Here is a 13,061-nt window from a genome sequence, read left to right on the forward strand (position 1 = left end):
AAAAAAAATACTCTCTTTACTTATAAAAATCAGACCATGATTTAAGCAGGTTTTTTTTTTTGTCTTGTTTGTTTTTTGCTCATTGTCAAATAAAGACCTTTCCCTTATTAGTATAATTATTTCTACACACATGATTACATTAATTAAGTTATTTTCCTTTTCAAATGGATAACTGGGGAGATAATGGAAGAGTGGCAGGCGGGCAGGGCTGACCTCATTGCTGTGCAGCGTCTGTGGTCACATAGGGCTCAGGCTAAAGGTGAACATCACGTTTGCCATTTTATGCTGTGCTGCTGTCATCTTGAAATTCTTAATAACATTTGAACAAGTGGCCCCACACTTTCATTTTACATTGGGTGGCCATGAAAATTTTATTGCTGGGGCTGATGGGAGTTTGGGCAGTCAGGAGATGGTATCTGATGCCTGTCTTGGGCAGCCAGGAAAAAGAATACAGGGAAGCAGAGACATTCCCATGGCAGAAATTCCAAAATGCTATATTTAGGGCAATTCATTTATATGTAATATGTGAAGAGAAAGTAGTAGATAAATCCACATATACGTAAAGGAAACTTTAAGTTTTACTAGAATGGAGTTTTCAGCCACAAATTGGAAGAGCAAAACTGCAATGAGCCAAATGGGACATTGCCTACAGTATTCCAAAACTTATTTTCCTATGGTTACTGGTCTATAAGAGCACGTGTTATTTGGAGCACAGATTTTGGATCACAGTTTGGGAAAAGTGGATGGTAGTTCCAGGTTCTCACTCTGTTGTACCAGCAGCTCTGGGAGCTAGGCTTATGCTTGTTTAGCAGAGGGAGAAGAAAGGGTCATTGATCTTCAGTGACAGATCAAAGATGCTATTATATGCATGTGTGTGGGATTGGCTTTATTTCCATCTCTACCACCAAATGCCTCCCAGGTGCTATCTTTTCTTCCTTTTCTTCATTAAGATTGACCTTCCACTTGCTTCTTAGTCTATTTTTTCTTTATGAAAAATTAAGAGTGCACATGTCTGTTAAATCCTACATATGGATTCTTAAAGTGCATGATTGCCTGCAAACTTTGGAAGGACATTCCCTAAGGAACGCACAAAAAGGAGTATTGGCTTCTGTGCTACAGATGCACAGAGATATTTATTACTGAATGAACTATAGAAGTGGTCAGAGTCTGAGCCTCTTCCTCCTTGGAGAATCCCTGTGCTTTTCTGTTCAGTGCATCCCATTGTGCCAGCCCTGGCTGGCAGCTGGAATTCACACTGTGAGTGATCCCCAGTTACCCTCCATGTGACAACCAGCCTCACTCTATAAATCAGCTGTAAAATGAGCCTGCACTTAAGGATCTTATGCCCAAACACATAGGAGATGACTAAGAAGTGTGTTGGTGGAGAGGGGGGAGTAAGTGGGAGCACTCACCCCAAGCTGTTGAGAAGCCAGCACCAGCTGGTGGGTGGATTGCCAGGGAGGCTCTGTTGTGCACCTCTTGCTGTCAGGACATGTTTGATATCTAAAAAGGGCATGGTTTCAAGCCTCAGTTCTCAATTCTGGCTCAAGTACATCTGAAAATTTCAAAACATCATCCTACCTTTCTCATATTTTGATTCAGTTGGTATGGGTTGGTCCAAGAATATGATTTTTTTTAACAGACTTATACTTCCAACTCACTTTCATTGACTCTGATGCAGTAGGTCAAAAATTAAATATTAAAAATTCTGGTGTAGGCAATAGCTTAAACTTTAGGCCAAAAGCATTAAAAATATAATTCAAAATTATTATGCTTCAGTTGCAAATGAAAGATGGTAATATAATCTGAAAAATATTTACATTTTTTCTTGTAAATCCTCTGCTTTATATGAAATAATTTTGGGATAAAAGAACCCCTACCTTTCTGTGGAATTGAGATCCTATGATAATATTTTTTAATTATGCTTTGTTCTATGATAAATATAACTTTAACAGCTATTTTCATTGTATATTTGGAGTAATATGGTTTCTATGCAGTAGACAAGAGTGTACTTGCTTAATGAAGCTCCAGTTAAAATTTAAAAGGTTGCATTATATATATGTGGTGGCACATGCTTGTAATCCCCATGTTTGGGAGGCGGAGACAGGAGGATCATGTAGGTCGAAGCCAGTAGTGCTGGCTTAAGAAACCCTGTTTCCATAAATAAAATAGGTCTGGGAGTGTAGCCCAGTGGTAGAAGGGCTTACAGGAACCCCAGTACCACCACCACCAAAAAAAAAAAAAAAAAAAAAAAAAAAAAATATATATATATATATATATATATATATACACACATACATACATATATATATGTATATATACGTATATGTATACATATACATATATATACACATATATACATGTACATATATATATACACATTATATATATATATATATATATATATATATATATATATATATCTGTGCTTTTAACTTTTTTTATTTTTTTTGTGGTACTGGGGATGGAACCCAGGGTTTTTTCTACCTCTGGTCTACACTCTCAGACCTATTTTATATTTTATTTGGAAACAGGGTCTCACTGAGTTGATAAGAGCCTCACTAAGTAGCTGAGGCTGGCTTCGAACCTGTACGATCCTCCTGCCTCAGCCTCCCAAGTGCGGGGATTACAAGCACATGCCACCATGCCTGGCTGTATCTGTGGTTTTAAAATTGAGCTCTTCATGGAATATCCTACTTCATTACTATGAAGTTTTCCCACACTAGTGAGTTTTTGCAAGTCAGTTTGAGTTTTTGATTTTACATCATTCCAAATTTTCTAAAATTTATTATAGCTTTTTTTTTTCAGTACTGGGGATGGAACCCAGGGGTATTTTACCTCCGAGCTACACCTCCAGCCCTATTTTTTAGTCTTTTTTAAATTTTTGAAACAGGGTCTTACTGAGTTGCAAAGGGCCTCGGTAAGTACTTGAGGCTGTCCTCGAATTGAGATCCTCTGGTCTCTACCTCCCAAATGCTGGGATTACAAGTGTGTACCACCGTACCCAGCTTCCAATATTTTATTATAAAAGCAACTTATTTTAGAGTCATTATTCTTATCTTTACTGCCTGGATACTAGCACTAATATTTTATTCTGTTTGTCCTTTAGTACACAGCTATTCAGTTATTTGTCCTATTTTTATTTTAAATTTTGACACATTTCAATGTAAACTGCAGGCCTCAGCCTAAACAGTTTCCAATATTTGTTTACAGATATTTTTCTTTTGATAGAAAATGTTTGACATAAAACATACAAAGAAATGCAAATCTTTTTGTTTGTTTTTGTCTTTTTTTACCATAAGTATATATTTATCAAGTCTGAAAATGCAAATGTGTGTGCAATGCAAATCCCTATCCACATATATTACATCACAACCACTTCAGAATGTTCCTTCATGCCTCTTACCCAGCAATCCTTACCTTTCTTTGCTGAGATTTCATATAAATGAAATCACATAGTATCTACAGTTCTTTCATTCACCACAGTGTTTTGAAACTCATTCATATTGTGGCTTATATCGATAATTGGTTCCTCTTTACTTCTGAGTAGTATTCCATTGCATAAATATGAGAGTGTGTTCATCCATTGCCCAATGATATCTGTGTCCTTTCCAATTTTTTTTTGCTATTTTAAATAAATAAAACTGCTATGAATATTCTTGTTCAAGTCTTTTGGAAAGTCTTTTGTTCCTCTTAGGTGGAAATTTAAAAGTAGAATTTCTGGCACAGGGTCTGAGTACTGTCTACTCCAATTCTTGCCAACATTTGGTGTTGTTGTATAGAGTACCTTGTTACTGATTTTACTTATCATTTCTCTGATGATGAATGGTGTACACTTTTTTGTGTACATTTTTTGTGGTACTGGGGATTGCACCAACGACATTCTAATTCTGAGCTACACCTCCAACCCTATTTTTAAAAAATCTTTACTTTGAAACAGGGCCACACTAAGTAGATGAGGCTGGCCATGAACCCTGATCCTCTTATCTCAGCCTCCCAAGTACTGGGATTACAAGCATGCACCACCACACCTGGCTTCTATGACTTTTAATAAATTGTCCCAATTAATTTTAGCTGCAGGTTGAGTAGTACACTGGTCCTCAGGAAAGTCTGTCTGACTCTTCTTTTACCTTAACATTTTTATTCCTTCAGTGAGGTAACAGTTTTCCTTCATGCTATAAGGTTGAGTAAATTTCTGGAGACTCATCAATGAGTTTAGGCTTCTAAGATGAACTAAATGAGCAACAGGGAGCTCAAAAGTCCATGTTTGTTTTGAGAAAGCAGCTCCATTAATGCCACATCACCCAACTGACTTCTTGGGCCAGGCACCAGACTTTTACTACCTTGAGATTCTGCTGGAAATGCTGGTATTTTCTTAGACCTGAAATGGTTGACTTTTGTACTGGAGCTTACACCACCCACTCCTAAATCTTAGGCCTTCAGATTCAGACTGGAACTGTGCTACTTGCTTTCCTGTGATTCAGTCTGCTGATTGCAAATCTTGGGACTTTACAGACTCCATAATTGCATGAGACAAATTCCTTATGATACATCTCTTTGCATTTTCCAATCATAACTTCTCTTTCTTTGGAAAGCCCTGATACTTTGCATAAAAAGAATTCCATTTCTTTTTATGTTTGAATAATATTCCACTGTATATACATTTTGTATTTTGTTTATTTGTTCATCTGCTGAGGGACATTTGGGTTATTTTGACATTTTGGTTATAGGTGTAAATGTATCTCTTTGAGTCCCTGCTTCAATTATTTTGGGGATGTATTATAAGGGGAGTTGCTGGATTGTATGGCAATTCTGTATTCATTTTGAAGAACTATCAAACTGTTTTCTACTATGGTCATTCTTCTTCTTCTTTTTTTTTTTTTTTGCGGTACTAGGAGTAGAACCCAGGGGCATTCTACCTCCAAGCTACACCCCCAGCCCTACCTGTTTTTTAGTATTTTTATTTTTGAAACAGGGTCTCACTGAGTTGTGAAGGGTTAAGTAACTGAGGCTGTCCGCAAACTGCAATCCTCCTGCCTAAGCCTCCCAAATGCTGGGATTACAAGCATGTGCCACCAAGCCAGCTCTGTCATTATTATTATTATTTTTTGTGGTACTGGGGGTGGAACCCAGAGACTTTCTACTTTTGGGCTATACTTCCCAGTCTCACCAAGTTGCTAAGAGCCTCACTAAGTAGCTGAGGCTGGCTTTGAACCTGTGCGATCCTCCTGTCTCAGCCTACCAAGCGCTGGGATTACAAGCGTGTGCCACCATGCCCGGCTGTCATTATTCTTTATAATGATAGAATCATTTTATATTTGGCTAGTGGGTACCAGACTAAATAATTGTTATGATTGTGATGATTAATTTTATATGTCAATTTGAGTGTGTGAAAAGTGATGCCCAGTTAACTGGAAAGATGTTTAAAAAAATTTTTTTTATTGGTGCATTGTATTTATACATCACGATGAAACAAAAACCTTGTGTAGACATAAATGCACACATCACCCAGCCAGACCCCACCCAGTCCCCACCCCACTCCCTTGCCATCCCTCCCTCTCAGGCTTGGCTTAGTGGTTGACTATGATATGAATCATTACATCATGTGCTTTAAAGAGTTTCCTTCTCCCCTCCTCCCATTCCCACAGTTAGGTTGCCTTATTTGCTCCTCTATAGGATCTCCTTTTTCAACTGGAGTTCCTCCTTATGACCCCTTTCACCTTAGCTTTTATATATTAGGGAAAACATCCAATTCCTTACTTTTTGTGACTGACTAATCTCGCTTAGCATAATGTCCTCCAGTTCCATCCATTTTCCTGAAAATGATGTAATTGTGGTTTTTATTAATGGATGAATAAAATTCCATTGTTTACATATTCCACAGTTTTGTAATCCATTCATCTTTTGATGGACATCTTGGCTGATTCCATAGTTTGGCTATAGTGAATTGTGCAGCTATGAACATAGATACACATGCATTAGTTTGGTAGTTTGGCTTCCTTCTTTTTGGGTAGATACCCAGAAGTGGTATTGCTGGATCAAATGGTAGATTTGTTCCCATTCTTCTGAGGATTCTCCATACTGCTTTCCAAAGTGGTTGCATTAATTTGCAATCACACCAACAATGTTTTAGAGTTCCCACTTCTCCATATCCTCACCAGCATTTTGTTGTTACTTTACCCATTTTGTTATTGGATTTTTTTTTTAGTGTTGAGTTTCTTGAGTTCTCTATATTTGTAAATATTAGTCCTCTATGAGAGGAGTAGGTGGTGAAAAATTTCTCCCATTTGGTTGGCTCTCGGTTGAGGTTCTTGACAGTTTTCTTTGCTGAGCAGAAGCTCTTCAGTTTCATGCAATCCCATGTATTGATTCACCTTTTAGTTTGTTGTGCCTTTGGGGTCTTGTTGAGAAAGTTTTTATCTGTGCCTATGTGTTGCAGTGTTGGAATTATGCCCTCTTCAAGGAGCCTCAAGGTCTCTAGTCTAATTTCCAAGTCTTTGATCCATCTTGAATTGACTCTTGTGCAGGGTAAGAAAGTGGGATTAATTTCCAATTTTCTGCATATGGTTAACCAGTTTTTCCAACACTATTTGTTGAACAGGATGTCTTTCTTCTAGTGTAGGTTTTTGGCCCCTTTGTCAAAAATCAATTGGCTGAAAGTGTGTGGACTTGTTTCTGGGTCTTCTATTCTGCTCCATTGGTCTATGTATCTGTTTTTTTTGCCAGTACCATGCTGTTTTTATTACAATGGCTTTGTAGTATAGTTTAAAGTCAGGTACTGTGATTCCTCCTGCATGGTTTTTGTTGCTGAAAAATACTTTGGCTATTCTGGACTTTTAATTACAAATTAATTCAAGATTTTAATTTGTAATTTTAATTTTAATTACAAAATTTGTAATTTTAATTACAAATTTAATTACATTACAAATTTTATTACAAATTAATTCAGTTAGTTCCAAATTAATTCAAGAACTGATTTTTCTATGTCTGTGAGAAATGATCTTGGTAGTTTAATGGGCATTGCTTGAATCTGTAGATCACTTTTGGAAGGATGGCCATTTTAATGATATTTATTCTCCTATCCATGAGCATGGCAGATCTTTCCATCTTCCAAGATCTTCTTTGATTTATTTTTTAAATGTCTTATAATTTTCTTTGTAGAGATCTTTTACCTCCTTGGTTAAGTTTATTCCTAGATATTTTATTTTTTGTGGGAGATCCTGAGTAGAAGTGTTTTCTGAAATTTTAATGGACTTATGGTTGGTACACAGAATAGCTTCTAATTTTTTAAGATTGATTTTGTATCCAGACACTTTGCTGAATTTGGTGATCAGTTCTATGTCTTTTGGTTGAGTTTGTTGGGTCTTCTAGGTATAGTATCATGTCATATGCAAATAGTAAGAGTTTGAGTTCTTCTTTTCCTATTTTTACTCCTCTGATTTCCTTTTCTTGCCTTATTGCTCTGGCTAGGTTCTCAAGAACTATATTGAAGTGAAGTGGTGATAATGGACATCCTTGTCTTGTTCCATTTTTTAGGGGGAATTCTTGAAGTTTTTTCCCATTTAATATGATGTTGGCTGTGCGCTCATTGTAGATTGTGTGCACATTGTAGATTGTGCCTTTATGATGTTGAGATATGTTCCTTTTATTCCAGTTCTCTGAAGTGCTTCTATCAAAAATACATGTTGGATTTTATCAAATGCTTTTTCTGCATCTATTGAAATGATCATGTAATTTTTATCTTTGATTCTGTTTATATGATAAATTATATGAATTGATTTTTGTATGTTGAACCAGCCTTGCATCTCTGGGATGAACCCTATCTGCTCATGGTGTATGATTTTCTTTATGTGGTTTTAAATAGGTGTTACTAGTATTTTGTTTAGTATTTTTACATTCACGTTCATCAAAGATATAGGCCTATAGTTCTCCTTCTCTGAACTGTCTTTATATGGTTTTGGTATTAATGTGATGTTGGCTTCATAGATTGTATTTGGGAGAGTTCTGTTTGTTTCTATTTCAAAAATAGGTTGAGGAGTATTGGCATTAGCTGTTCTATAAAGGTTTTATAGAATTCACTTGGAAAACCATCTGGTCCTGGGCTTTTCTTTGATGGTAGTCTCTTTATTGCTGTGTCAATCTCTTTGATTTTTATTGGTTGGCTTAAGTGCGCTATATCTTTTTTACTCAGTTTAGGAAGGTTGTATTTTTCTAGAACGTTGTCAATTTCCTCCAGATTTTCCATTTTGTTGGAGTAGTTTTTTCAAAGTAGTTTCTGATAGTCCTCTTGATTTCTTCACTGTCAGTAGTAATATCTCCTTTTTCATCTCTTATCTTCATAATTTGGGTTGATTCTCTCTCTTTTTTTTAGTTAGGTTGGCTAGTGGTTTGTCTATCTTGTTAATTTTTTGAGAAACCAGCTTTTGGTTTTGTTGATTTTCTGTATTTTTAAAAATTCTCTACTTTGATAATTTCTGCTCTGATTTTAATAATTTCCTGTCTTCTACTGGCTTTGGGGTTAGATTGTTCCTGATTTTCAATGGCTTTGAGGTTTGTCATTAGGTTATTTATTTGATGATTTTCTGTTTTTCTTATGTGATCACTCTGCTATAAATTTTCCTCTTAATACTGCTTTCAAAGTGTCCCAGAGGTTTTGATATGTTGTATCTTTATTGTCGCTTGTGTCTAGAAATTTTTTGATTCCACCTCTTATGTCTTCTATGACCCATTCTTCATTCAGTAGTGTGGTGTTCCATCTCCACATGTTCATGTGGTTTCTCTGGGTCTTTTTATAGTTGATTTCTAATTTCATTCCATTATGGTCTGAAAAGACACAAGGAAGTATGTCACATATTTTGAATTTGATAGTCCTCATTTTGTGTCCCAGGATATGATAGATTTTGGAAAAGGTTCCATGAACAGGTGAGAAAAATGTGAACTCTGTTTTAGTTGGGTGAAATATTCTTTATGTGTCCAACAGGTCCATTTGATTAATGGTGTTCTTTAGTTCTTAGGCATCTTTACTGACCTTTTGTCTAGAAGATCAGTCTAATGATGTGAGAGGGGTGCTGATGTCTTCCAGTATTATTGTATTGGGATTTATGTGTGTTTTAATGTGACAGAGTTTTTTTTTTTTATGAAAGTAGTTATATCTATGTTTGTGGCATAAATGTTGATTATTGTTCTTTCCTCTTGTTGGATTGTTTCTTTTACCAGTAAAAAATGACCTTCTTTGTCTCTTCTAATGAGCTTGGTCTTGAAGTCTAACTTGTCTGTTATCATAGTTGCTACTCCTGCTTGTCTTTGAGTTCCATTGGCATGGATTAACTTGCTGCAGCCCTTTACCTTAAATTTGTTTCTATATTTATTTGTAAGCTGTGTTTCCTGTAAGCAGTAGATAGATGGGTTTTGTATTTTAATCCATTTTGCCAATTTATGTCTTTTTTATTGGGGAATTGAGGCCATTAAATCAGTCTGATTATTGAGAGATGATTTTTAATTCCTAACATTTTAAGGTTTTATTTCTTATCGAAATACTGTTTGTTCTTTTGTGCTTAGTTGTCTGCTGGATGGAAAATCTTGTTTCTCTGGTTCTGGCATGTATTACTTATTTCTTCTTTGTAGTTAATCTCTTTGAGTATTTTCTCTAGCACTGGTTTTGAAGACATAAAGTCCTTCAGCTTCTATTTGTCTTGGAAGCTTCTTATTTCCCAATCTAATTTGAAAGATAGTTTTGCTAGGTAGGAAATTTTTGGCTGGAAGTTGTTTTCTTTCAGAGTTTGGAATGTGTTACTCCAGGCCCTTCTGGCTTTCCTGATTTGGTTTGGGAAGTCTGGAGTGATTCTAAATGGTTTTCCTCTGAATGTGACTTGACCTTTTGTTTTTTCTGCCTTTAAGATTTTCTCCTTGGCTCCTACATTGGTCATTTTGACTATTATGTGATGTGGGCAACCTTTTTCCAAATCTTGTCTAAAGGGAGTTCTGTATGTTTCCTGAACCTGTGTATCGACCTCTTGCTCTATGTTTGGAAAATTTTCTGCTATTACTTCTTTGAAGAAATTGTTGATCCCTTTGGTTTCATCTTCTTTCCCCTCCTCTATGCCAATAAATCTTAGGTTAGCTCTCTTAAGATAGGCCCATATTTCTTCAGTCTCCTATTCCTTTTGATGAATTTTTTTATGTTATAAACCATGCATTCATTTTTGGAATGATCATCTTCTAGGAGTGAGATTCTCTTCTCCATGTGGTCTAATTGATTATTTGTAGTTTTAATTGATGCCTTTACTTCAATGATTGCATCCTTAATTTCTTTCAAACTCTCTCTAAATTCTTTTCTAAAATCCTGAATTATTTCTATAGTTACATTACTGATTTGTTCTTCTGGAAATCCTTGCATTTCTGTGTTATCAGGTGTTGTTATTGTGGGATTGTGGGTGTTCATTGCTCCATTGTTGTTCCTCTTTCCCATGATTTCAGAAGTTTGTACCTTCTGTAGCTTTTGGTAGATTTCTCTCAGTCTCTAGGTGTCAGCTGGTATATTCAAGGGCAAGTCATTTTTACAGTGAAGGGTAATTAAGGAGGGAGGTGAAGGAGTAAATGGAAGAATAGGTTAAGATCTCAGATAGTGTTGAATAGTATGAGTATATGAGTTTGTTAAGGTAATATATACTAGAGATTAGAGATGGTACCAATGTAGTAGAATTCTAGTAACCAATGTATAGTTTCTGGTATAGTGATATGAATTGGATTTAATACAGGACTAGGGAGTGATAAAAAAGAAAAGATTGAAGAGGGATAGACAGGAGAGAGTAGTAGATTTGTACAACGGAAGAAGCTTGGAGAGGATTTAGTATGAGGGTTAAAACAACAAAAACAAACAAAAGCAAAACAAAAGTCATAGAAACAAAACAAAACAAAACAATCCAAAAAACCCACAACGCCCCTAAAAAAAAAAAAAACAAAAAAAAACCAAACCCAAACCAAAAAGGCATCCAGGTATATACACAAGAAAAAATTGAAAAAATAAACCCAAACAATTCCAACAACGAATTGATGTGATTCTACAAATAAATTCAGCAGTCTCTCTCTGTGTAGATATTGAGTGCTACTGGCACCTTTCCCTCTGTGAATCTGGTTCTTGAGTCTTCTCAGTCCATGCAGATGGTCGATATCAATGGTGTTGGATTTAATATTGAGAGAAGGTCACCCTCCACACTTTCCACCAATTTGGAGTCTAGGTCTCTTCCTGCCTCTGTTGGTAGCATATGCCTCTGAGAACAAACTCAATGGAGGAGTCTCAGTTCTACACAGCTAGGGCTGGGCTAGTCTGACTTCTTTTTGTCTTTCCTGGTTGTTCTAGTCTTCTTTTTTCTGTCTCTTGTATTTACACCTTTTATTTCTCTATTGATAGTATTTCCTGTCTCTGTAAGGCATTATTTTTGATTCTATGGAGATTGAGTGTCAGCAGTACTTGTAGAAGGTGCTTTACTTGGGAATCATCTTCTCCTATTTCCAAAGATATTGTTTTTGGATGTGTTTATGAGGGTGTTTTCAGAAGAGATTAGCTTTCTAATTGGTACACTGAGTATAGAGGATTGTGCATGGAACATCTGATCTGCTGAGGCCCGTAGAATGCAGAGGCAGAGGAATGTGAAGTCTTCTCTTCTTTTTATTTTTATTTATTTATTTTTTTTGCAGTACTGGGGATGGAACCCACGAGCATTCTACCTCCAATCTCCATCCCCAGCCCTATTTTTTTATACTTTTATTTTTGAAACAAGGTCTTACTGATATGCAGAGGGCCTCACTATGTAGCTGAGGCTGGCCATGAACTGCAGTCCTGTTTCAGCCTACCAAATGCTGGGATTATAAGCATGAGCCATCATGCCCAGCTGCATCTCCTCTTTTGAGTGGGGACATAGATCTTCTGCTGTCCTCAAACATTAGTGCTCCTGGTCTCCAGGCCTGTTTCCATTCTCAAGCTTTTGATGTTGACTGAGAGTTATGGAATCAGCTTTTCTTGGTCTCTTGGTCTGAGGTCTTTGGACTCAGATTGAATTATACCACTGTTTTTCCTGTTTTCTTTTTTCCTCTAGATTATGGGTGGCATGCCATGGGATTTTTTTTTAGCCTCCATAATTGCATAAACCAATTCCTAAATAAGCTTCTCTCTTTTTATGTATCTGTATATATCCTGTTGGTCTGTTTCTCTGGAGAACCCTAATTCAATGATTATGCGATGCTGGACAAAATCAACCATCAATGAGTCTGAGTGTGGCCTGAATCTTCATGTGTCAGTCAGTGAAGCAGCAGAATCCTTAGGGAATGCCAGGCCATGAACATGGCTGTGTGGTTGTCAATGGGGAAATGATGGTAGTTTTCAACATGGCCTCACAAAAGGAATGGAGGCTTTTTGCAGCAGAAATCTACACCTTCCTGTTATCTGTGAAAAGCAAGCCGATAACTTTCCCTTGCCAGGCTTTATCTTCTCTCAGGATATAAACATCCTGGGAACAAGGAAAATCACTAAGATTTTTTTATTGTTTGTGCCTGGCACAGTGCTGGGTATACAGTGAATGCCTAATAAATGCTGCTTCCTCTCTATGTTTACCAACTTTCTTCCTTACTGTACACTACAGTCCCTCTTCAGATAAGATCCTCTCAAGCATCTGGGAAACATTTATAATAAATTCACTAGGTGCCATGTGATGCACCCTTGTTTGGCTTACTTTTTGCATCCATGAAACAGAAATAATGAGGTTGGGCTGACATACATTCATTGATAAAAGGAGATCACACATATGTGTAATACTGGGAAATGCTTGGGGAATGCGAGTACACTCACATAATGTCTGTTTTATCATTACAGATAAATGGCAGTTGCAGAGTTGCCACAGCTGTGTGTATGTGTGTTATCGTGCACCTCCATCTAAGGGTTCTCTGCAAGCTGAGGAATTCCAAGATTTGGAAATTCAAAGATAATCCTGCTCTGAGAGGGATGTGATGGATGAGGATGTGAGTAGGGGAACTGTCTCAGTGTATCCACTGGAGAGCTTTTGAAA

This window comes from Muscardinus avellanarius, assembly GCF_963383645.1.
Source record: "Muscardinus avellanarius genome assembly, chromosome: 11".
NCBI lineage: Eukaryota > Metazoa > Chordata > Mammalia > Rodentia > Gliridae > Muscardinus > Muscardinus avellanarius.